Raw genomic sequence first — 27,677 nt, 5'->3', positions numbered from 1 at the left:
AAAGAATTTATTTTCAGCAGATGAACTGGCCATTTTCCCTGACTTACCCACTAGGTTGGGTAAATCAGGGGATTACTGTGTAATTTTCACAGAATAATTTTCATCCATGGCCTCCAAATCCAGCATCACTCATGCAAACAGCTCACCCAAGAAGAAATGACAAGTCCTGCTTTCAAGCTAGCATTAGGTTAATAGGATCATGGAAACACCAGGCCTCAAAGACCTTCTCTCTTGAGTCTCTCCTTCTTTCATTGGCAAATAAACATTTTGACATCCCTCTATTTCCTTGTTTCCCCTTCCTACTTCCTTTGTGAGAGTTGGAAGGGAAAGGTTGGAAGGAGTCAGATTTGAGAAGGCAAAGAGTCAAAGAAGTAAAAAGAAGCAGGGGGCCAAAAGATGGAGGCCTGGAAAAAGGGGGAATTTAACCCATTATATCAGCTGTGATAGCATTTACAACTGAGGAAGAATAACTTCATAGGCAAGAGCTGTTGAAATTAAATGTTCTGAAAACAGACTGGAGAAGATTGTTTTTTAAATTATGATATTTTTCAGAAAGAATGGCTTTAACAAGATGAAAATGGCAGCAATGGAGGTTCACAGATGGTGGGAGGTTCCACTCTAGAGAATCCTAGAGGGCAAAAGCAGGTAGAACAACAGAGGGAAGCCCCAGTCCGAGGTCAGGTGTCACAGAGCACAGAGCAAGCTGGCCTGGAGGCCCAGGGCAGGAGAAGCCACGGCCGTGAGCAGGACCACAAGAGGGACCAAGAGCAGGTTAGGCAGAGAGCAGGATCTTAATGCACATTGTTCATCATCTCTTTTCATTGTTCAAATCATTTTAAATGTACCTCTTTTCACTCTAATTGACACATTGACTGTCCACTGTGGAGAGGGTGCCCCTGAGGAAACACAGCTGTCCCCCAGATTTGAGTGATCATTAAGTAGATCTCCCCATATCCACCCCATGATTTTGTTATTGCACCCTACTTATTTTATTTATTAAACTTAAGAAAATTTTCAGCCTCATGGAACACAAGACCAAAACTCAAAGCAGCATAACCAATAAGGAAATGTCTTAACTCGATAGCATGCTTCCCAGCATCTCCAGAACTGGTTCACTCAAAGATCACAGCAGCCTCAAGGACACAGCTCCCTGGGTCTCCCTCTCTGCCATCCATGTCATGTTGGCTTCCCTCAGCCTAGGCCCCCTCACTATTCCAGGTGGCAGCCACAAAGGTCCTGGGGTCACCTGTTGACACAACCACTTCCAGTACCAGAAGTCTAGGTCCTCCTCTATGTCTCTTTTTAAGAACCATTCCCAAGAGCCCCCTATAGCAGTCAAGGTTTGGATAGGGAAGAGCTGGTACTCTCACAGAATTTAATTGAAGTGAATTTGACAGAGGGACCATTTAAAGACCTTGAGCAGAAGTGTTAAGGGGACAGACCAATGAAAGATGGTAAAGTGCCAAGGATTAGTAACAGCAGGAAGCTAATACTACTTCTGGTCCTTAAGGGACAAGAGGAAATGAAATCAAGAGAGCTGTTGCAAAGGAAGAGGTTGTCAGACAGGCCCTGTGCCTCAGAGGAATTAAGCTGCTGGCAGGATCACTGCCAGGAGGACAGGGGTCAGGAGGGAGAATGGTAAATACTCTTAGCTCCTAGCAGTGCCCCCATTAGCCAAACTCGGTGGGAAGCCAGCAGGCAGGGAAACCTTTGTGGGGCAATCCTTAGGGGCCAGAAAGGCCATGAAAAACAGAGAATGGTTCTGGATGGAGAGACGCAAGTGGAAAATGATCGCACAGCCTTCAAGACCCCTCTTCATGTACATTGTTATCCAGAATAAGGTCATGTGCCTGTCCTTAAACCAATCACTCTCAAGGGCATGGACTCAGAACCCTAGACTGGTCAATATTTAACAATGACTCACATGGGAGAGCGGGAGACTCCCAAACAAAACTGGAGTTCTTCCAGCGAGGAAGGAGGACACAGTATCTGCTACAATAGGTATTTCTAGAAAAAATGTAAGTTTGATGATCTTTTTTTTTTGACTACTCTAACCTGGCCAAAAAAAAAAAAAAAAAAAAGGAACGATTATAAGCTAGTGTTCAAAATATTTTGTGTGTGTGGAAATTTACTAGTCCACGAAATCTAAAAGTTTTGGGACAGCTTCTACATACTTATTAATACAAAAGACTATTTAGTGTCATTAGGATTTGGGGATTGAGAGTTAAAAGAGGTCTGCAGGCTAAAGGCTGGGTAATATAGATCCACCTTAGACCCTAGACGGTAAGGTCACCAACTGAAACAGCCCTCCATAGAATGTTCTCTGGCACTTTGTCTACTGGAGTTTTAAGTGGCTCACAGAGTGGTGATTCTTGAGAAGACTGTAACATTTCCTCTCCTGCTCTGAAATAGGCCACAACACACAAATCCAATCTAATTCTCACCCAATGCACCGATTATTACAATAGCCAAAAGGCAAAGAGAACAGTTTAGCATGGAATAAAAGCACTCCAATTGCGACCTCTTTATTGAAAGGACAAACCAGGAAAGGAAGTGTGTGCACTGCAGTCACCCAGAAGCCAGACCTAGAAGGAGCATCACCTGACAGTCTCAACAGTGACTTATCATTTCATCCAATGACAGCTGACAGAACAATGAAGAGTTTTGCCTTCTCTACCCAAGGTGCAGATGGCACAGCTGTGAGCAAACACTGTGAATAAATTTCTGTGAAACTTCCAGCTGACTTTCAGACAGTTCTGATATGAAGAATAAGAGAATGTTACACTGAACAAAATCCAAATAATTTAGAAATAAACATTTATTGAATTTCTACAATGTATTAGTCTGTTTGGGCTACTATAACAAAACTATCACAGACTGACTGGCTTATAATCAACATAAATTTATTTCTCACAGTTCCAGAGGCTGGGAAGTCCAAGATCAAGGCACTGGCAGGTTCAGTGTCTGGTAAGTCTTCCTCCTGGTTCATAGATGGCCATCTTCTTGCTGTGTCCTCATATCAAGGCAGAAGTGGGGAGGGAGTCTTCTGGGGCCTCTTTCATAAGGACACTAATCCCATTCCTGACAACTTTGCCTTCGTGACCTAATCACCTTCTCTAGGCTCCACCTTCAAGTACCATCACATTGGTTAAATTTTAGCACTAATTTTTGGGGAGGCAGTGCAAATATTCTGTCTATGGCAGACAGCATCAGGAAACAGGAACAAAAAGACAATAAAGGATGCTAGAGGTCTGGGTTAGCAGGAAGATAAAGGAGCAGGTACCTACAAACAGCCTGGTATGAATGAGGTTCCCTTATAGATATTCTCATAGATCTGTTCTAGCTACAGGACAAAGGGCGGCTAACCCTTCAGGGCAAGAGAAGAATTAGCAAGTTTTGGACTCAGCACTCTGACTACTTGTAGTATAACTATTTGTTAACTTAAACAAACTCCTTAATTCTGACAGCAAATAACTATTACTCCCAAAAAAGCCAAATTATTCCCTCAATCTGCAAATGGAAGATGGTGATTTGGGGGCATATTCTCATTTATTCACACACACCTGGGATGGTAACAAAGGCAGGGTAATCTGACTGAAGTTGTATGGAACAGCAGAAATTGGTGAACTTGCCAGTTGCTTCTCTCACACGCAGGCATTATGCTCCCGCCAGGTACGTGTCTTATTACACTTGCAAAAATAAGGTCATGGATAAGAAAGTGTTATGACAATGACCAAAGAGAAATCATTTGAAGGCAGTTAGAATAGGCCTTTAGGAGGAAATAGGTCTTAAGAAGGAATCTGAAGATCAAGAGATATTGGTAAATCAAGGACAGCTGGCAAGCAGTCTGGTAATCTTTAGCATCAGAGAAGATGGAGAAGGGATGTTGAAGATGTTGGCCTGGGAGGAATAGAAGGTCTGAGAAAACTTGTTAATAAGGAGAAAAGAAGGGGAATGACAGCTAAAGATGCAATAAATCTCAAAGTCCATGTGCTATAGTCTGAACATCTGTGTCCCCCCCAAATTCACATGTTGAAATCCTAATGCCCAGTGTGACGGTTTTCAGAGGTGGGGCCTTTGGGAGGTGATTAGGACATGAGGGTGGAGCCCTCATGAATGGGATTGGTGCCCTTATAGAAGAGACTCCAGAGAGCCCCCTTGCCCCTTCCACCATGTGAGGACACAACGAGGGGTCTGCAGCCCAGAAGAGGATATTCACCCCACCATGCTGGCACCCTGATCTTGGATGTCCAGATGCCAGACTGTGAGAAATAAATTCCTGGTATTTATAAGCCACCCAGTTTGTGGAATTTTGTTACAGCAGCCTGAACATCCTAAGACACCACAGCTTGAAGATTTGAAGGAAAAAATGGGTGATGGGAAGCCAATGAAAGGATCTGAAATAAAAGATTACATTCTTTGTATAAAAGTTATTTGGGAAATAGAGTTCATCTAGTAAGTGTCTGAGTGAAGAAACAGAAGGGCTATCCTCTCCTGCTCTTGTCTCAAGCACTGTAAGGAGCCACATGATGTCTTCTGGGAGCTACTGTCAAGGACTATGAATATAGGAAAAAAATGATAGCCACTTGTAATGCCAATATCTGAATCCAATGAAGATTATATGCATGGTGTCATAAACCATAGTAGGAAACCAGAAAGGCAAGAGAGGGTCAAAGTGGAATGCAGAGAGTTTATTCACCATCATCTTTAAGTCTGGGTGACAATCAAACATCCAAGAGGAAGTAGCTCAGCCACAGAAGGTACTTAATCTAAATGTGAGACCAGTTTGGTTTTGTTTCCTCTGAATTTAGCTGCTTCAAAAATATAAAAAGCAAATTCCATAATAACCAAGAAAAGTCTGTGTGCAGTTCACAGAACACTAACCCAACTCTGGGTAAAGGAAGTGGGGGAGTGCTTACATTTCAAACAAAAATTTTGCATCTGCAATTAACTTAGATTTATATTCAATTTAGTTTTCCTGTTCAACTTCCAGAATATTTTAACTGTAAAATCCCCTGAATAAAAAATAAATAAAAACTTGTAATGAGAAAATCTGGTACTACTTTGTGAATCAACTTTTTAAATGGGCAAAAACATTTCCATGTGTTAGCATGACTCTACTAGACACTTACGCATCCTACTGCTTCATCTATGGGTAAACAGACTACAGTGAGCTGACTAAAGCATTGTGTTGATGGGTCGGTCCCCAGGAAAGCAGACAGTGAGGCTGAGTTAGAAGGGCAAGAGATTGGGAGTTGGGGTGATGTCTGTGAAAAACATCCAAGGAGGAATGAAGATGACCAGTGGTTCAGCTCTACCCTTTGTATCTGTCTGTGTCCTAATCTCCTTTTCTTATAAGGACACCAGTCATAATGGATTAAGCCCACCCTAACGACCTCATTTCAACTTAACTATCCTCCTTAAAGACCCCATCTCCAAATACAATCACATTTCAAAGCACTGGGGGTTAGAACTTCAAAGTATGAAATTGGTGAGGGGCACAATTCAGCCCACAGTAATAACTAAATGGGGTTAATTAAGTAATTTCAGAGACACAAAAGAAGAATAAGCCCAATGAAGGAAACTATGATGGAAAATTAAGAAATCAGAGTAGAACTGAGAGACCATGGTCACAAAAGCCAAGAGAGAAGAAAGGTTGAAGAAGGAGGAAGTGTTACACAGTGCTGCAGAGAATTTATGTAAGATGAAGTGTCAGGTGCCCTTCCACCAGAGGAAGATGCTCTTCCTGGAACTAGGATGTTGCCCTCTGCATCCCTGAGCTGTATAACTGTCAGATGACCTCTTCTGTGAAACACTAGCTAGGATGATCCTGTGCAACTGGAAATCATAACTGGGGAAAGAGAATACCTCAGTGTCTCAGAGTTCTGAAAATGTCTAATAAATTTCACTGAATAGAGGCAGGCTTAATCCTTTCCAGAGTATCTTTCAATCCACTTTTTAAATCCAAAAGACCTCACTCTTACTTAATATTTTGAGGTTAAGGGTTTACTCCAGTAGTAAAATATGCCAGATCAGATTCTGAGCTCAGGAACTCAGAGTGAAAACATTTCTTGAGAGATATTCTACTCATAACATTAGTTATGGCAAGACACAGTTTGCTATACAAAAGGAAGATGCTGTTAAGAAGCCAAGAATTATCATTGTGCTGTGTCTCCATTCCCTTTGTAGTCCTCAAAAACCTTGTGAAGTTGTGAGTCTATAGAAAGGAAACCATGTTCACTCAAGGGGGAATGTAAAAATAAAACCATTTATCCTTATCCTGATGGGAAATGTGAATTTTTAAAATGTTCTAATGTTATTTTTGCAAGTCAGTATATAAGCATTACTGGAAAGTCCAATATTGCCTGAGTTTTATAGCTCCCAGCTTTTAGGAAGACATTTAGATCAGAAAACAGTTTTATCTAATCCTTTGAGTTAACACAGGTTTTGATAACATTGACTGAATGTATGGATTAGAAGTTAGAAGTATTGCTATTATTGATCCTTTTCTGATATATACTTTTCCTCAATAATTCATCAATTCCTGACAAAACAATTAAAACTGAGCATTTATGGAGAGCTCACCTTTTTGCAGACAGTGGGCTAAGTGCTTTATATTTGCATCCAGGCCCTTTCTACCTGCTTCTCAAGAAACCTCACCCTTCACCCCACATCCCAGTGACTAGAAAGCTCTCCTGTCTATCACACACCAGACCTGGAGATGATAGAGGGTCCCTCCTCAATCTCCTTCCACTTCCAGATCCTTCTCCCTCCCTTCTACTTTAAATCACATCATTGCCCCTCATTATTCCCCACCTTTTCCAACAATAACAGTTCCTGGCTCATTGGTGCCCTCTCTACCATACCTCCTGCCTTCTCTTAGCATGTCCAATACAAGGGTAATAATCCTTCCTGTGTCCCACCCTTCCATTCCACTGAACTTCTACCCTCCCATCACCTTGACTTCCTTCTTCACATAAACAGCCGCTGATTTCCACAGACACACCCACATCTCGTGTTGACCAGTTATTATGGTGCTTTGCCCCTCTGGACTTCTAAGTACTGGAGAGTCCCCAGGCTCAGTAATCGGTCCTCTTTTTGTCTCTGTCTCTACTTGCTCCCTGGAGATCTCATCCAAGTTCATGGCCAGAAATACCATCCACATGCCGATGATGCCCAAATGAGTATCTCCAGTCCTGTCCTCTATCCTGAACTCCAGAACTGGACATCCAGTAGTCTACTCATCTTTTTCACTTGATTATAATACATGTCTCAAACTCACACATCCACAACTGGGCTGGCTTCCCCCACCAAGCTTGCTCAGCCACATTTCCCATATTATTGGACAGCAATTCCATCCTTCTGGCTACTCTAGTCTAAAACTGAAGTCTCCTTGGACTCACCCTTGACTCCTCTTTCTCTCATGCCCTATATCCAATCTATCAGGAATTTCCATTGTCTCTTTCTTCAAAATATACCTGGAGTCATCAAGAAAGAAATGAAAACAGAAGTCTGCACTTGAAACATTATTACATAAATCTAAGATTAAAATATGTAATCTGTTCTGCAAACTCTGTTTCCATACTGAAATGGCTTGTGTACTTTTTCCTGCACAATCATCATCATCTTGTCAGGCCACTTCTCAAAACTGGAAACATCAGAAACTCAACGCTTTTCAATCTAATTATCTGTCACTCACTCAGTTTTCAGTGTGGGCTACAGGCAGCAACACATGGCTATGAAGGATTATTCACTAGATTAAATACACTATATAGTAAAATAAACACTCAACACCTTTAGCAATAGGAACAAGAAAGTCATTTTAATCTCATTTTGGCCAATAGCTTCCTAACTGTCCTCTATTTTCCTCCCAGTGGTCCACAAGGACCAGACATTGGCAAAGCCCAGAGCAGGTCAGCAGCAGAGCCTAGAACCTGAACTTAGCACCCTTCCCAATGTGTGTCTATGCTGTGATGAGGGCAATAAATCAGGCACAACAAGAGACATCTTGGCCCTTGCTTAGTCCTGTGCCATGAAGGCTGTAAAAGTCGGGCTTTCCATCCTATTCCTCAGCCATTCTTTTTGTCATTTTATTCTACTTAGCTATTAACAAATAACGAATTTGGGAACATTTCATGATCGTGGTTGAGAAAACTCTGGAGTGTTAAGGAATTGGCTGGGTGTTTTGATAACTTTTCACAGCATGTTTGGCCATACTGCATAATTTACTTCATAAACATCCCAATGTGAACTTAATTAAGTCTGGTGAGAAGCAACAATACTCTCAAGAAATAAGAGAACAGCAACCAACATGGTTCTTGGCTCTTGCAAAACTTAGATTTAGACTACTATAAATATACTCCACTGTGCATACTGCCAAATACTATATTTCAGTGTCTGTTCATAAAACATAATTTGAAATACATGTCAGATGATAAACAGCCTTTTTGTAAAAGGAAGTTATTATCTGTGATAAAAGCAGTTGTTGACATTAGAAATGTGGATGCGAGGATCCAGATGGGAAATTTAATAAAAAGAAAACAAATGTGGCAGGGAAAATGGGGGTTAACAATATGGCAAAGCAAAGCCAGATCTGGCTGCAAATATCTGCCTACAGGCAAAACCTGGACTCCTACCTTTCAGATGTGCCATCAGGGGCAACAAGAAGCAAAACATGGCCTCAGATTTAGAAAAGGAAAATAGACTATTTAATGTATCACTGCTTGCTTAGCAGGAATCCTGTGAGTAGACATAGGTACCTGTTAATTCTGAAGCACCACTTCTTTTGGTGTCTAATGTTAATTGCCTGTGGATTTCCACTTTGCCAGCCTTCCTCATCCCACATCCTCCAGCAGGCCCAACCTGTAGTCTGATGAACTGGTTTTAATTATAATCCCCAAAGATTTGCAGATATGAGACCACACTGTAGGAACTGTATTTCAACATGTTTTCCTAGGCTCAGCTAATCTGTTAAATGTTAGCTTCTTTAAATAAAACCCACTGGAAAGTTCTCCCCTCTCCACATCCGTGCAGTTTCCTCCTGGAAGTGATTAGCACGGATCACCAGGATCCTGTGAACTCCCAGCGTGCCTTCCAGATGCACACCATAGCAAACCATCACAGTGGATGCAGGTACTGGTGTTGATGCTGTTTGGAGCTCATGTTTTTAGTACTTCCTGTAAGACAGTTGTGTTTTTCAGCTAGTGTTTCACCCCAGGCTGTCTGTAGCACGGTTTTTTCCTTAATGTCCAAAAGAATTCCATGCCTACACAAGTAACTGAAAATTCATAGGTTTTCCAAAAGGGGTTTGTGGGGTACCAATTAAAATTTGTCACTGGACTCCAAGGGTTTACTTAAGTTTGGCTTTTAAGTTAGAGGTTTGTTCTAAAACCCAGAAAGGATATACTAAAAGCATCAAAGGAGAGTCAAGTTTTCTGATGTATTTTTAGTACAGGTGCAACCCTTTCAAGATGGAAGCTTTTGATAGTTCTCCGAACTTCAGCATAATTTAGCAAACCACTCAACAATAATGCCCTTTCAGGTTTGAGAATTCCTATCACTCAACACAACCTGTAATCTTGAGTACCACAGAGCCCCTGTCTTTTCCTTCTCTTCCTAAGTAAATTGCTGGAAGATTCAAATTATAATAGAACTAATGCGCATGAAAACTGTGGGTGGTGTGGAAACATTTGGCCCTGCCTCAAGCCCACAAAAACTCCAGAAGGAAGGCAGCACCCAAGGGTGTGCAGATGACATCACAGAAAAGGACAGACCTTGAGATCCTGAATGATTTCCTATGTTTCCTGTGTGTTCCATAGCACAGAAATGTTTCTAGTAAGATGATTCTCAATAAGAATCAAACACTTCTTCAAGTCTTGCCATGAATGTATTTGAAAACAATAGCCACATGAATAGAAATCAGATCTGGAAAGATCTACCCAGGTTGATTTAAGGGCATCCAAGCTAGGGAGTTTAAGAAAGTTTAGACCTTTCAACATTTTCTAAGCAGTATTAGGCAGCACCCAATTGCTAATTGAGACCCACAGCAGGGGGATGGAAGTCCTGCATTGAAACTCTCAGGCTTAGGGGCCATTTTCAGCCTCTGAGTGAAAATCCAGAGCTGGATCTTTGGGTGGTAACTGCCTCCCAATCCTCTCTGCTGATGTGGGTTGGCAGCCCCACAGAGCAAGCACACATGGAGCCAGCTAGTTAAATTTTGGCCAAATAGTAACCTTAAAGAGGGCACTTTCAGGATCTGGGTATGAACATGTAATTATTTCTTTTAAATATTTCAAACCTGCAGGATATTGAATAAACAGGTAGTTAGGAAGGTTGGGGAAAAGCCAATCTGAATGCAAACCTCAACTTCAGAGACACTCAATACATTCATTTGTGAGAATGCTGTGCTCGCTGTGATACAAAACAAGATGGTTATGTACAGAGACTACTAGTCTTTCATTTTAATTCTAATTATTTGCAACTTTTCTTATTGCAACAGGAATACATGAACATAATATAAAATCTTAGGATATATATATGCAAAAAGGAGAAAATTGGTGTCATCTTTGATCTTAGCCCACAGCGGTAACCAATGTTAGAATTCTGGTGTATGTCACTCATTCCTTTACTCCTTTGTTACTCAGTTCTTTATTTAGCACCAATTAAGGGCCAGGACTACATATATCCTTTCTGTTCTTTATCTATAGATAAATATGCATATATTTAAAACATGGAAATATTTTCTACATAGGACTTTAAGCTGATATATACTAATATATTAAGAACACTATATATCATCTACTGTATACCATATTAATAGCCATATAATATTCCATTAAATGTATTGATGGACCATTATTTAAACAAACTATGATTGCTAAGCATATGCCTTTTATGTAATTAAAAGTACTGTGCTAAATGGAAGCTGTACACACATCTATGACGGTTTCATGATCGTAAGTTCTTATAGGTAAGCTTACTATATCAAAGAACATGTTTTTTTAAAGGATTTTCCAAACTTATTACCAAATTATCCAATACTTGTATTTTATATTCCCACCAAAAGTATGTGATTTCTGTTCCAAAAATTGATCCTTTTTTCAAATTTTATCAATTTGCTAGGTAAAAATGACACATCATTTTGACCTGCAGTGTTTTCAGTTATTAGGGAAATTGAGCTTTTTCTCATTTGGCTAGCTTGTTCCTTCAATCAACAATAAAAGGCACTTATTGAGTACCTATTATGTTACAGATCAGTTCTAGGCTCTGGAGAAGATTAGTGCTTTGCAAATCATGTGAAGAATAATGAAATACTAGGAGACATAACACAGAGCAAATAAGACTTAGAAGGGACAGTCATTTCAAGAGCTACAGTATGAAAAGGAAATTGGATCAGCTGCATTTTTTCTTCTTGTAATCTCTTTTTAAACTTTTTGTTTTGTACATATACTACATACAACAAAATACATACAAGTTAACATTTTAAAGAACTATAATTTGAAAATAAATGAACCAAATGCCCACACACCTATCACCCTGCTTAAGAAACAAACACAGCTGACTATCCTGAAGCCCTCCTATGATGCCTCCACCTGCCCCTCCTTCCTTCCAAGAGGTTAGCTGCTGCATCTTATATAAGCCACTCCTTGATTTTCTTTCTAAATTTTCCCACATGTGAGAGTATCCCTGAATAACATACTGTTGAGTTTCACCTGGCTTTGAATTGTGTGTAAGTTCTTCTGCAAATTAGTATTTTGTTTGTTTTGTTCTATTTGGCTTTTGCATACACTGTGTTTTTACCTGATCTGTGTTGACTACAGGTTCATCATTTCCACTGATCTAAAGTCTTCCATTGCATAATGCACCCCAATATGCATATCCATCATGCTGTCAGTGGACACAGAGATTTAGGGCATTTTCTCTTCACAGCTGCCACAAGCAATACAGCTGTGAATAATCCTCCATGTGCCTCCCAATCAAACAGTGTGAGACATACCCTAGGATATCACTTAGATCTGCCCACATGAAATGATCATTTTTGAACGTTAAAAGTGGTTGAGTGATTAGCTTGTAGGATACACATGTGTTACACCTAACTCCTAATAAATTGTTTCCTAAATTGGTTTCATCAACTCACTCAGGAACAGCAGTGTTTGAAAGCTCTTTTTGTTCCAAACAACACTTGCTATCATGAGACACTTTAATTGGGGCCAGTGGAGGGTGTACAGTGACATCTCATTGCCGACTGTCCTGATAACTAGTGAGGCCAAGCACTTTTCATGTGTTCAATAGTTCCTCATTCCTCTTCTGTGTCTTCCCTCTTCATAGTTTCTGTCTCTGTTTTAAGTGGGGTATTTATCATTTCCCTATTAATTTGTAAGCATTTGTACTTATCTTCAGAATACTAATCCTTTGCCAGGCATGTGTTGAAATATCCCAGATTGTGACTTGGTTTTTCACTCTCTCACTGGTGCTTTTTGAAGGCCAGAGGGTCTTAATTGTACTGTGGTTTAATTTATCCACTTTTCCTTTATGGTTCCTGCCTTTTGTACTTGATTAAGAAATCCTGCTCTAGTCCCAAAGTCGTAAAGATATTCTTCTATGTTTTCTTCTAAGTATGTTAAAGTTTTGCCTTTCACATTTTGGATTTTAATCCACCTTGCCCTCTCGCTTCAGGATTGTCATTTGAATCTGGACTATGAGATAGCTTTTATGATTTTCCCATATACATAACAGACCTCAGCACCACTTGTCCAATAACCCATCATTTCCATGTGGACCTGCAATTGTGAGCTCTACTATTTATGAGATTTCTGTTTTAAAGGCATATTTCTGGGTTCTCTATTCTATTCCTCTGGTCTCATTGTGCTGATTGTGTCTTAACTGCTAAAACTTTATAAAAAGACTTGTTATCTTATAGAGTTATGTGTTCTGCCTGGATCTTCTTAAGACTGCCTTGGTTATTTTCATCAATTTACCCTTCTATTTAAATTTTAGAATCTGCTAGTCAAGTCCCACAAAAAAATATCCTGTTGGAATTTTTATTAAATTGCTTTCAGTCTCTAACCAGAGATCGAGAATTGACAGAATTTGCGTCAATTGAGAATTTAATAATCAGTGGTAGAAAACTGACATGTTTGTGATAAGTCTTCCTACCATGAATATGGTTCTTTCTCCATTTACTTAGTTTCCTTTATTGTGGTTGAATACAACTGTATGTGTCTACATTAAAGCACCTTCAGGGCATTTGTTAAATGTGTGATGGGCATTCTCCCTTTGCCCTCGAATGTACCCTTCACCATTCCCATCATGCCCTGTGCCCAGGAGATGAACTCTGTAGATGCTACATCAGGAAGTCCCTGCATCCTGACTCCCAAGAGGGATGGAAATAAGCAATGGCCAGGAGATCACAGGAAGAGAGTAAGACTAGGCGTTGTCCTCCTGCCCCCTCTCTTCAGGCAACTGGTCAGCAGGGCTGTGCTCTTCTACTGAAACACTCACCTCCCACTTTCAGTAGTTGCCTAAAGCTGCAGCGCCCCCCCCAGATTCTGTTAGCCACTCCCCACGTTCACCCACCGAAGATCTGAGGGTCCTCTGGTGTTACTTACCCTGGGGGTTTGACCATCTTTGTTGGCGTCCCTTCACCCAGCCTGCATCTTTCTAGTCATCAAACTCTACATTGAGGATGCTACCTATTCCCTATGGAGACTGTGACTAGATACAACAGTGTATGTGTGTGTGTGTGTGTCTGTGATTTCTCATTATTTGTAGATTCTTTTGCTTTTTCTATATGGAAAATCACATTGTCTGCAAATAGTCATATTTTGTTTTTCCACTTGTTTTACTGCACTTGCTTGTACTCCAGAGCAATGTTAATTAGCAGTGCTAAGAGTAGCCACTCCTGTTTCATCCCTAATGTTAAAGGCACTGCTTTCCATAAATTTTCCACTAAACCTAGCTTGCTAAGGTTTTATCATGAATGGTTGATGAATTTCATCAAATGTTTATCTGAATCTTCTGTGATCACAAGGTTTTCCTCCTTTAAATGCTGATTTACATAACACATTTTATAATATTAAATCAATCACTCCAGAAATAAATGCTATTTGGTCATTGCTGGCTCTAGTTAGCAAATACTTTATTTCAGATTCTTGCCTTTAGATTCATGGATCAGACTGCTCTGAGGCTTTCCTTCCAACTAAATGTCCTTGTCCATGTCTGGAATCAAGACTATATTAGCTTCATGGGTGAGAAGTGTTCTCTCTTTTCCCATTCTTTTGTATTTTTCACATTCTTTAAAATGGAGATTTGGGGGATTAGACCCAAGGAAGACCTGGTGCACACCAGGCATGCACTCTTACCACTTCTTCAAAAGAGCTTGTGTGAACTTCGAACTGTCTGTACCTTGAATATATACTAGAAACAACTTGTGAAAACATCTGGGACTGGTGTTTAGTGGAAAGATTTTTAACTACTGACTCAAATTCTTTACAATTATAGGACCTTCCAGGTGTTTATTACTTCTTAAATCAGCTTTAATAATTTAAACTTTTCTAGGAATTCTTCAACTTCACAGATGTTTTTAAATATTTGACATGAACTTGATCATAATACTCCTTTAAAACTTAATCTCTGCTCATCAGTATTTATGACCTTTATTCATCCTGATATTGTTTGTGATTTCTCTCTTTTTTGGATCTGTCAAAAGTTTGAGCAGATTTGCCTTTGAAAATTTTGTGGGTTTGTTTTTTATTTTATTTATTCCTACTCATTTCTTTACTTTCCTTCTACTGTTTTTGGGTTTATTCAGTTATTTCTTCTTTTCTAGCTTCTAAAGATGGACACACAGCTAATTTCTTGCCAGTCGTTCTTCTTTCCCAATATAAGCATTTAAAGCTACAAATGTCACTCTAAGATCTACTTTAGCCATGTCTACCAAGTTTTCATAGTCTTCCTATGTTCATTATCATTCAACTTCAACTATTTTGATTCCATAATGATATTTTCTTTGAACCATAGGCCTTTTTTTGTTGTTAACTTCCAAATAGATGAGGTTCCTTTTTAAGTTTATCTTTTTGCTGTTAATTTCAATTTTAGAGGGATTGTGGCTAGGGACTTTGAAATGTGTAAGCTTGATTTATGACCATTAAGTAATTAATTTTTTAACTGGTGCTTAAAAAACTGATTTCCAGTGGCTAGGTGCTATTCATACACATACACATCTGAACACATACAGACATGTGTACACATATGTGTATGTATTTGTCTCAGTGGGTGAATGTAATTGTGCTATTCAAATCATCAATGTCCTTGATGTTCTTACTGCATCTATCAATTGCTGAAGGTAAAACATTATCTTTATACTTTAAAACATTATCAAACATCTTCTTAAAGCAGTCAATTTTGGCTTCGTATATGATTAGGTGCCTACAAATTTAGAATCAGAGCTCCCTGTTTCACTGAAACTTCCACCAGTATGTTGAAACTCTCTAATAAATTATTTTTGCCCTTAAGGCTAGTTTGTCCTGATGGAGTCCCATCCACCTGACCACTCAGGACTCCAGCATACTGACCTAGTTAAGTAATAAAATGAACTCCAAGCCACTTATCAGGTAGACAGACTCTACAGCTTGATCACAATCTATCCACCATCTCTGAAGGGTGAAATGCCACTTCTCTTTCAGCTTTCCCCTTACCTCCATGCTCTATAATTTGCTTTTTTCTTTATCTCTCCATGACTTAAGTGCCTCTTAGATTAAGTCGTTCAGACACAGGCTAGTCACTGGCCAGCTCAAGACCCAAAATAAGCCTCTTGAAGCCACATGTAGTTCTGTGATCTTAGTTGAAACACTACCAAAAAGCCTTTTTCACTCAACATATTTTCAGGCCAGCAAAAGACAAAGAAATGTAAAAACTTCTCCAAAATGTCAACAGGACAGATGACATGGGTTCTTTCCATTCCATAATCTTGAAAATCACAACTACCTGACCTTGAGGGGAAAACCTGTCCCCATGGACTTATAAACCCCCTGCAGTCTCTTCCTCGGGGTATGAAATGTGATGCTGCCAGGCCTCCAGGAAGAATCCAAAAGAGAGAAAGATAACTGATCTCTGAACAGAAATGGACTTTCTGGCCACATGTGGCAAAACAGAAATTGGCCTTTTGGGGTTGAGGGTGAGGCTGACCCTTAGCTTGTGTTGCCCCCTCATAAGAGGGAGGAGGAGGAGAGGAAAAGGATGGAGAAGAAGAAGGACATTTGCTAAAGCAGAAAAGTTTAAGTCAAATTCATCTCAACTCCTTTCAGAAAGTTTTTTTCAATGATGCCTGGTTTTCCCCACCATCCATCCCTCATCCAGATAAGCGTGCAATAGCGGTCCTCGTTCTCGTCAGAGGTTCTCAGTATGTGCTTTTTCCTCCATGAAGAGGCTTCCTGACCCTCCCTCTAAATTCTGCACTCAGGGTGACATCTATTTCTTTAATTGTCTTCATGGCACATCACTTCTAGAATCATCCTATTTATTCTTTTGAAAAATTTGATTATTTGTCCCATCAGCAAGGAGACACTCCATGTGATTGGGGACCTCTTTGAGTCCCAGAGCCTGGCTTTTGTAGTCACTAAATAGATTACTGTCCAAACAGCCAATGAATGGATGGATGAACCCATCCACCCAGCCCAGCTGACTGCCTGAATGGACAGACACCCAGTCATAATAGCTTTCGGTGAGTAAAGGAACCACAGTGCCACTGTTGTTTTGTATTTTTCTTTTTCATTCTCAAACAAAACTATGAAGTTATAACCTAGAAAAACAGAACCAAAAGAATCTATCCCATCTATCTGTTCCATTAAGGGAACATCCTCTCCCTCCCTTGAAAAATGGTGACTTTAAGGAGGAAACCTTAGCATTCTTGCTTAAGGAAAGCATTTGGATGGGTTGAAATTTGGGTGACGCTGACAAGGACTCCTCAGGAAAAAAAATTACACACTCTGCCTATGGTTTAAAATCAAAGCAAACTTAGAATCAAACATTTTCTTATTCTGTACAATGTGTGTTTAAGAAGATACAGCCAAAGAAATGGAATTGACATGAAGACATTTCATTTCTCTTGCATCAACTTAGCTTGCTGTCTGTGAATTTCAGATAAAACAGTCTGGGCTTTCAGATCTTGTGGCTTATGGGGAAGGGGGAATGGAAGTAGAGTCAAAGGCTAATGGTGGAGAGAAAGAGAAAACAGAGAATCGAGAGAGAAGGAAAGAGGAAGAAAGAGAAAGCTAGAAGTAGATGCAGAGACTCCGATGGAGCGACGGAGCGAGTATGCTAAGGAATGTGCTCCCGACCAGCCTGGGGAGGAAAGGGAAAGACACTGATACCTTCGAGATTTGTCTGTCTCTCTTTTTAAGTCCTGGGAAGAACAGATAAGGAGGTAAGAAGGAAGCTGAAAGAGGAGAGGAGGAAGGAAGTTGTAAAACATTTCAAATACATTAAGTGGAGGGAGGATTCCTGCTCTCTCGCTGAGGTTTCTTTCATTGACTGACACCAGCTCCAGCCAAAAGCTCCAGCTTAGCACTGCCCACATCCTTTCTCTGCCCCGTGACAGCTCCCTGCATGTATCTCCCAGGCTCCATTGGCCTGAAAGCAGACAGACATTTACCATATCCCACAGACCCCCACCCCTGGCCTTCTGCCTGGTGAGCCTTCTACAACAGTATCTGGAGGCAGATGAAAATAACATTTGCTTCAAGTAGAGAAAAGCAAAGGCTGCAAATTCACAAGGAGCTAGACAAACACTTCAAGGTCCACCCGCCATTGTGGACATTCAATAGCACTTAACCTATTCCGCAAACAGAGCGTGCATCTCAGTCCTGCTCTCCTTGAAGAAGGCTGAGTTGTATACTCATCTTTGAAGTCCCAGCCTCTCCACCCTGCTGGGCTCACAAGGAAAAGGGGCAATGCCTGACTCACACTGTGGATACAGTTTTCTCTGTGATGCGCAGTTGGCATCATAATGTGTCTGTACACAAACTGTCTCAAACTATGACAGATATTTCAATGTGTGCAAACAAAATTTCCCTATTACATACACACACTCCAGCAAGTGTTAACTCAAAATTTTATTTGAAGGGGTGTTGGAAAAGCATTTTCACAGGGATATAGATCAAGCATGACTTTACTGGAACTCAGATCAGATCCTTCTGGTTTTTAACACCTACATATAAACTGTAAGGGAAACACTCCTTGGGCTGGCAGAAGGCATGGGCATTGGTTTCTGTGCTGTCTTGCCCAAGGGCCATTTTTTCAACACTACCCTCTTTCTTCTGCTTAGAATGTAGAAGCAGGATTTCCATGGAATGAATGGAACCCAAATGAATTTCCCAAAGGGGGAAAAATAAAAAAGCCTCTGGATTTTGACATAGTGTGGTGAGTAGAGGTCAGAAGAAAAAAAGGAGGGTCATTCAAACAGGGATACCCAAGAGGCCAACAAATGTGTCTCATTTTTTGAGCATTACACATTGTAAGGAGGGAGAGGTTTGTCAGACACTGATTTATGCACCAGACCACCTAATATAACAACTTGTGACTTTGTTAGGAGAACGAAACCCAACAAGCCTGCTTCCAATCATGCAGGGACTAACTGTCCTGGTGTGAAATGCCCCAATCCTTTTCCCTGTTGAGTACTTTGTACAATTACATCATCCTGAGGGGAGCACAGAAGAGGAAAGAATGTAAGGTTTTAAAATATCGGTTTGGGGAGCAAGGAAGAAAATCCACCAGCTAGAGTGGGAGTTACAGGCAGAGGATTTACAGCTATCCACAGTGCCCTGATCCCTTCCTTGCACCAGAGGGAAGACTTCCTCACCCTTATTAGGAAGGAAAAAGGCCTTGGAGTGGGGGGGGACCAGAGATTATGATATTTAAAGGAAGGAAATCCTTCCATAAAAGAGGCCCAAGAAGGACTCCATTTACCCTGATGACTGGGAATTCCTGAGGCCCTTTGCATTGCCTAAGTTGGGATAAAGAATCTTCTTCGTGAAAAATACACTGGCTAATGATATGTTACCTTCTTAAAACAATGTTTAATTACTTAGAACTAAGAATGAATATATTCTTTCAAATGTTCCTACAGTCAGAATTACAGGCATACCTCACTTTATTGCACTTTGCTTTACTGCGTTTCACAGATACTGCGATTTTTACTAATTGAAGGTTTGGGGCAACTTTGCATCAAGCAAGTCTATTGGCCTCACATTTCCAACAACATTTACTCACTTCCTGCCTCTGTTGCACATTTTTCAAATTTTTTCACTGTTATTACATGTGTTTGGTGATCTGTGATCAGTGATCTTTGATGTAACTACTAGGACTCACTGAGAGCTCAGATGATGGTTAGCATTTTTTTCTTTTTTTTTTTTTGCAGTAAAGCATTTCGTAATTAAGGTATATACATTGCTTTTTTAAACTTAATGCTATGGCACACTTAACAGACTACAGTTTAGTGTAAACATAACTTTTACAGCACTGGGAAACCAAAAATCTGTGTGACTCACTTTATTGTGATATTTGCCTTATTGCAGTGGTCTGGAACCAAATCCACAACATCTCTGAGGTCTGCTTGAACACAGGATTAAACTGTATGTATTGTTCTGTCTGTAGTTTTTCACACAGAAATATACCTTATAAATCTTCCCTTGTGAGCACTGTAAGTCTGCTCTTCTTCTACTAGTCTTCTACCTTATTCTCTTTACTGCTGCACACTATTATATAATAGTGGCTGTATCAGAAAGGAGCATAGTTTATTTCCCTAACCATGTTACCTTCTATGTTTAAATGGCTTCTAATTTTTTGCCATTACAAATAATACTGCGTTGATTGATGCTTCTCTGTACACGAGGGAAGAATCCCCTTGGAAAGAAACGTAGAAGTGGAAGTGATGGTTCAAAGTATATCGACATTTTCTCTGTTGATATATACTTCCAAATTGACCTCCAAAAGACTACTGCATTTTATGCTCCTTCAACATTGAAAGCAACACAATTTTTTTTTTAATTTCCAATCTAATGGGTAAAACATGATCTATCATCATTACTTTGATCTTTGTACTTTATTTACTTCTTAAGCACCTTTTCACATGTAAATTGTTCACTTTATTTAGACTGTTTATATTTTTGCCTGTCTTTCTACTTTTTTATTTCTCTTATTTATTTGTATGGGCTCTTTATATATTGTGAATTTTAATCTTTACCTACTAGTTAGCTTGCAAATATTTCACCCTAGACTGTTGCTCACATTTTATATATTTCACTGTATTAAAGCTTAAAATGTTTAATGTACCATTAAAAAAAAAACTTTATCCTATATGGTTTCTGGGTTTTATATCTTCCTTAAAAGAGGTATTACCCACCTAAAAATTACAAAAAAAAAAAAAAAGTTTTGCTATTCTTCTAATACTTCACAGATTTTTCTCTAGATTTAGTTCTTTAATCCATATGAAGCATGTATTTATATTTACAGTGAGACTGAAATTTTCTTTTCTTCTCATTATCCTGACATTATGAAGTAGGTCCTCAGTTGCCCATAACTTGAAGTGTTTTCTTTGTTGTAAATACTAAATTCCTATGTAAATATACATGGATGTATTTATAGACTCTTTGTTCCACAGATTCATTTCTCTATTCTTGTGTTAAGAACACACTGTTCTAATTACTGTCATTTTAAAGTATCTTTTGACATAAAACAGGATAAATCTCCTATCACTGTTAACCTTTTTTCAACGAATTTTTTTTGATCTGTGCATTTTCTAGTCTATATAAACTTGCAGATCAGCTTGTGAAGTTCCATTAAATATCCCCCTTGCAATTTTTCTTAGGATTGCATTGAATTAATGGATTATATGGCAAAGAACTGACACCTTCACAATTTTGAGTCTACTGCAAACCTGGTATGTGTCTGCATATTTATTTGTTTGGCTACAGTATCGGAAACATTTGCCTCATTTGGAAAGCCTATTGGCTGTTTGTGATTGGCTATTCTTGGGCTTCCCATTCTTAATTCTGGCATGAAAGGCTTAGGTCTCACTTTGCTCACTTAGGCTCCTGGCACAGGAGCCACCTCAGTCTCATGGCTCCTTGTTTAACTAAGGTAGCAGTACTGTTCATCTCCACATGAAAAGCTCCAGGAAGAAATATTAATGAATAAGTTTAATAACCAAGACAAATGGATACATAGGTCAGAAAGTTTAAAAGAAAAGGAAAATGTTTAGAAAACCTTCTTGAATATATTTTCAACCACATTTCTAGTGTCTTCTACACAAAGTCACACGGGGGAAATTTTTTCACTACTGAAAGCCTGTGTTTTCCCTGTGGTCATATGGTTTTTCCTCACAAAGAATCAAAAATAAGCAACTGCCATGTTTCTTCCCCCAACCCACTTTTTCTCTGCATTTGTTGCCAGAAAGTTTAGCGTTAACTTGCTCGGTCAACCACAGTGACTTCAATATTCTGATTCTTCTCTCCCCACCTACTGAGGCAGAATTTGCTTTCTTTATGTTTTTAATTTGTATTGGCTATAAGCTGCTTGATCTCCTAAGAAGCAAGGCACAGAAAGAAGAGAAGAAAATATTCCTAAGTCATCGAGGACACCAGTTGGTATAAAACAGATTTGAAGGCGACCTTTCTTTTGAACTGCTGAGACCTCCAAGGACAAGGTCACTCAGCTCTACCTCTTTTCCCAAGGTTACTTCTGCCTTTTCAGCCAGTAGCTAAATTGTCATCAAGGCACAAATGAGAGACAGGTCCTGAATCCTTCCATCACGTAGGCAGTTTTTTCTGGAGTTGTTTTTTTGTTTGTTTGTTTTTCTTGAGTGTTTGAAAGGAAGAAAAAAGTGAGGAGGAACCTTCTGTCAAAGACCCAAAACAGTTTTAAAGTTGCGTGCTCAAGGCAAACTGCTTCTCTGTTCTGCTTATATGTTTTGGCCCCACAATTTTGAGTGACTCAGATGTCAAAAGACAATTCCGTTCTGGAAGAGGAGCCCCCACGGGTTGTTGCTCTAATTTAGCAGATCTTCAAACTGTGAGGCCCAGATGACACAAAATACCAAAGAAGCTGGGATTTTAACCTAAACTACAGGTTTACATTTTTTTTCCATTTCTCTGCTTTTCCTTCCCTGTCTCCACCCCCGCCATCCACACCCCACACCCTCCAACTAAGCTTTTCTATTGCAAATGACCTGGGACGGGATTTGAATAAAAGCCAAAGCTATTTCCTCTGCTCCTAGACCTGCAGACGACTGCACCCTAGTTTAGATACGCTGAACGCTTATTACCAATTGTGAAATAAATAAGCTTATCTGATGCATGTAATTTGAGTAAAAGAAAATTGCAAAGTAATGGGTAAAAATAAAGAGGCTCATTGTGCCTCTGTGAAGGAAATTACCAGAAGAACAACTGACCTTTAGATTTTTATATGATTAAGCTTGAACAAGAGAACAATAACATAGGAATTTACACACTTCTTCCCCCATCCCTATGCCTCCATCCCCCTACCCCTCCCCAGCCAAAAGTGATCAGGACAACTTTTGCAACAGATTTTTGACCCTTGAATAATTCAGAACCTAGAGTCTACCAGAAACAGAGACAGAAATGATTCTTTGACTAGAAAAATTTCTAGAAGAGTCAACTGACAAAATTTCAACCCAAGTAGCTGAAAGAGAACTCTTCCATCAGATTTATCGAATGTCATTCATTGTTACTTAAAACAGACTCTTGCTTTTGGTTCTGAAGCTGGGTGAGAGTGCTTTTTCCTTTTTCACAACTGATGACATTAGAAATGGCATGAGAAGGGAGAATATCCTCCTTGTCATTTTCATAATCCATATTTAAACTCCCACCTTAATAAAGTCCCTTTTACCCCCCTCAGCATCTTTATTCTTTAATAGCATTTCAGCTGACTACAAAAGTAATGTATGTAGACACTGTAGATATTTTGGGAAACACTGAAAATCATAGGGAAGAACAATTTAAATCATGCACTTTTCCAGCACCCATCAATAACCACTATTAATATTTTAATGAGTCTTCTAGCCTGTACTTCTCAATGTACATAGTCATATTCTTCACAAAAGTGAGAACATGCCACTTTTGCTTTGTCATAAACAGTTAAAAATCCTCACCATCTTGGTTGCAATGAGATTTCATCCCATGATGTACCATAATTTTTTCAACCTACCTCCTCTTATTTGGGTTTTTCTTGGTGGCTCTTTAAAGCATGGAGTTCACCGCTAAAGATGTGAATGACATAAAATGTATCTTAACTCACCCCAAGTGACATTTCCATCTCTGAGACCAAGAATCCTCCTGGGGCACACACCTGATGGGAAAAATGGACAGGAAAACATTTTACACACTGTCTGGGGAGCTGGGTAAACTAGACAGTAGTGTCATTACTAAAATGTCAACAGCTCATTGGCTAAATATACTGGGAAAAAAACCTACCAAAGAGGAAAAAAATTATATATTCTCTATGAAAGTACTCTTTCTCCTTTTCTCTAAAAAAAACACAAAAAGTGCAAGGAAAGATCATTTGAACCTTTATATCCCTTTTTGATGCAATGAACTCCAACATCTGCATGTCCCCCTCGAAGGTCACCTCCACCATAAAACTCCTACCCCAGCCATTTCTCCATCCTGTTCTGCCTTCATTGGATCTGCTTCTGTTCATGGCAGCCATCAGTTTCTGTAGCATTAAGGTGACTTTAAACAACCCCACTTTACCTCTCACCCATTTCCTTTCCACAAGGGTCTCTGTCTGATTCAACTTGGTATCTCCACGCAGTAGGCACTCAATAAATACTTGTTGAATGATTCTTTCAAGGCACCTCAGTGAGGGTCCTGGGTGCTTCTTCTGCATTTAGGTCTCTCACAGGCTGGAGGCCACAGTTTAACAAAGCCAGGGCAAGGTCAGGGGAGCCAGAGAAGGCAGCTTTCAAGTTGAGTAATGAAAAGCGATGTTAATTACCAACATGGGCCATTTAGAAGGAAGAAAAATGCTATCTCTTATTAATTTTGCTGAAATGGACACACTCTTGTCAGGGGCTAATGATTAACAAAGCCGACCTTTTCTGAAGACAGAGCAGGAAAATCTCAGAAAAGAACCTGGGGGCCACAGTGCAGAAATGAACTTCCTGCCCCCACATGTCTGTGTCAACCTGAGATAACATGCCTTACTTTTGTTTGGGCTTTTTGTTCCTGTATAAAATTAGACAGAAAGCCATCAATGAGAGGTTAAAAAGTTCATTTGTACCAAGATGTTCAGTACGGGCTTGCTTATAGGGACCCTCAGTCACAAACAGTCTCCTGCTAAGGACCCAGGAATCGAGTTTACATTTTAGTGGTGGAAGAGGGGGTCAGAAAAGAAATCAGCTTGTGGAAAGGGAATTCCTCCTCCTGTTAGTGGGAAATACTAATTTAATCAAGAAAGGGTTTGTGGACCTAGCACTGTCCCAGGGATTTTAGCATCCCAGGTAATCCTGGGTGGACACATTCATAAGTGCTTCTCAAATGCTCCCCTTGCTTTCAATCTGCATGCTGGCTTTGGCACTTGTGAACTTCAAGTGGACCTATTTAAGCTGATCAGAGGAAACAGGCTGACAGTGAGCTGATCAGAAACCTCTTAGAGGACCTACTTTAAAGAGGGAAAGGAGTTCTGAATTTTTCTCATCAGCTTTGTAGAGAGAGAGCGGGTAATGAAGAGAGGTCGGGGTGGGGGTCAGGGGAGGAAAGCGACCATTTTCAAACATGAAGGAAAACCACCTCCTCGCCAGACCTTTGCCAACCTTCCTGTTCTTGTCAAGCTCTGCTTTGAGGGAGTGTTTGAAGATAACAGGAAAGGAAATAATGAAATGATATGGCCAGGCTGAGAGAGACTTACAGAGACAAGTGAAAGCTGTTTCCTTGACCCGGGCTTATCTCCAGCCTGCCAAAAAAGCACCATCTATCAGAGACCCATATAAAGGCTAGAGACCTTGGAGTGAAATCCTTCTTTTAACAATAAAACAATGATATCTGAATTTGTTTAGAAAACAGCATTACAGCTGTACTTGGCAGCCTTTTCCACAACACACAGAAAGTGTGCTTTGGTCTCCAGGAATGGAGAGGTGGGGAGGGTGATTCCTTTCAAAAAGCTGAATGTTTATGAGGAGTGAGGACTTCCATTTGAGAAATGTTATAAACATATTAATGTTCAGGGGAAACATTTCAAAACCTCAGGGGCATGGAAGGGGGCAGAACAGGGGTTGCTGACAATGAGGTATGTGCAGAAAAAGATTCCACTACAAATTCTAAATAAATAAGTTGCCACTTTGCCATCCACAGAGCCTTTATCAGCAACAAAAAGTCCAGGTTAAGGATTTGCTTTCCAAACTGATAGCCTACAGTTGACCCAAAATCAAGCAGACAATTGGGGGCTGGGGGAGACTGGGGCCCAATGGCAGAATCCTGAAAATCTGACCCTCTTTGAAATGCTCACAGAGCCTCTGGGCTGCGGCCTGTAAGGACAGAACAGCAGTTTAGATTCCAGACCTTAAACTGAAAATGAAGTTTACAAATTAGCTCTGAATAAATGTTATCCTTCCAGGGAAGAGCTGCAGCCCCAACTGAAGCCAAATTCAAAAAAGACACAATTCAGCTCCTCTGTACACAGAACCAAATGAAGCTGCCCTAAAACTGGCATATTTCTCTCACTCTATCAAAATAGCATGGTGATGTCATGCTTTTCATCATCCCCCAAAACCAAACACCTATTATTCCTGAAAACAGCTTGATATCTTCTAAGGGGAAAAAGGGAGAACTCAAAATATAAAGAAAAAAATTTTAAGTTTAAACCAGCAAGTAGTAAAAGTCAATCTTTTCTTTCCTGTTTACTCATCTCTCTGACTGTGTGTGCACGTGTGTTACAAAATCCCTCTGAAAATTGTACAAGAAGGAAAAACCGTCTCCAAAATAATTTATGTAGTCTTATTCTGAAGCTTTCTCATTTTTGTAAATTTCCCCTTTATTCTTCTCCAATGAATGTACTGGAGTCTGGATTAACCAGGTTCTTGTCTTGGAGCCCTTTGAAAAATGCAAGTGCATTTGGCAGGAAGAGGAACAAAGAAATCCACTGAGTATCAGGGACCTGGGCCAATGGCTGTCCGTGCTGTTTGGGTCCATGGTGTCAGGACACCTGTAAGGCACTGGACTTGCTGGGGACCTGTTAAATCATTTAAGTAAGGCCCAGTCATCTGTTTCATTCAAGAGGAACTCAGGTGACCCGGGGATGCAGTCAGCATTGGGGACGCTGATCAGATGGTGTGAAGACCAGTTCCACAGAGCAAGCTCGCATGTCCCTCCCCCCACACCTAGAAGCTGCACCTCGTCCCAGCTCTTAGACACAGCAGAGGCCAGATATTCTGACAGGTTCACTGTTTCAGACCCCACCCCTACTTAAAATAGCTTAGCATCCTCTCCCACTTCCTTTGTTTCTCATAAATTGCTATAGATTGTCTTTGATCTCAGAGGAGAGCTCCCTATAAAAAAAAAGCAAAGTAACTGAGATGGAGAAAAACTTTACCCAAGAATCCAGTCCGATGGGTTAGAAGGACCCCTCCCAGAGATGAAAGATTTAGGTCAATGACCCTTGACTAGAGACAAGCAGAGGGAAAGGAAGGGGGAATCACTTTGAAATGATACCCACAGCCCAACTTACCCTCTGGTTATGAAGACTGTTATTTGCCTGATGGTCAAGTTAGAGAAAACCCAAGTCAAAAAAGGTGATTTCTAATAATAAAAGATCTTAACTTTGTCAAGTCCTTCTACTTCTCCATTTTTATAACTAATTCCATAAACAACTATACACTTACACAAGATCTGTTAACTATGCAAATTTGAAGGCTGCTTCCATTTCCCAGCTTAAGAGAAACATAGGAAAATTTTCATAGGATTATGAAAATGACTTCTAAATACCAGTATGTTTTTGTTTTTTAATTTTCACTTTATCAAGTCAAATATCCGCCTGACATTTAAAAAGCTTTAAGTCTCTGGGCTACAATGGACCACAAGAGGGAGGCACATTTTCCAGTTTCTGTCTCTGGTCTGACCAACACCATCAGAGCCAATCTTAAAGACACTGCCACTGAGGAAGTTTCGTGGCCTCCCCTCGCACACCACGTCTGTCTTCCTACCCTCACTGTTAGTGGACATGCAGACTGGATACTTAATCACATATTTAGACTTCTGTGAAATTAGCTTCTGTTTTTTCTCTTTCAAGTGAAGCAGCTCTACTTCTAAGCCCTCCCAGACATCTCGGGCTCCAGCCTCTTATCCCCACCCTGGTTCCCTCCAACACTCTCCAGGTTCTGCCAGGCTCCTCCAGAAGGGCTCTGAAGGGACCAGGTTTGGAGGAACAAGGGCAAACGGTGTCATGCAGACTACAAATGCCTTGACAAATCCAAGGTGGACAAATCCAAGGAAGGCAGGTTCCCTTGCTGCAAGCCCACCAGGGACACCTCAATGGAGGGGGCAGGTCCCGATCTGGGCTTCAAAGGGGAGGTCAGGATGGGGCAGAGGAGACACTGGCTTTGCATGAGAAGTGTTCCAGCTTTGCCACACAGCAACCCTAGCACAGAACTAATGTAGGGTGGAGCGGGA

General features: G+C 40.2%; 1 long non-coding RNA gene across 3 annotated transcripts in view; it reads right to left on the bottom strand.

The window, feature by feature from the left end:
• The window catches only part of LOC135321033 (uncharacterized), a 243,699-nt gene that overhangs the window by 203,133 nt on the left and 12,889 nt on the right, over positions 1–27,677 (bottom strand). For all 3 annotated transcript variants that reach the window (XR_010380443.1, XR_010380441.1, XR_010380442.1), the window contains exon 2: positions 23,311–23,361. This is a non-coding gene — a long non-coding RNA (uncharacterized LOC135321033). The remainder of the gene's footprint in view (positions 1–23,310; positions 23,362–27,677) is intronic.

This window comes from Camelus dromedarius, chromosome 3 (genome assembly GCF_036321535.1).
Source record: "Camelus dromedarius isolate mCamDro1 chromosome 3, mCamDro1.pat, whole genome shotgun sequence".
Taxonomy (NCBI): Eukaryota; Metazoa; Chordata; class Mammalia; order Artiodactyla; family Camelidae; genus Camelus; species Camelus dromedarius.
This window is presented reverse-complemented; position numbering and strand designations above follow the sequence as displayed.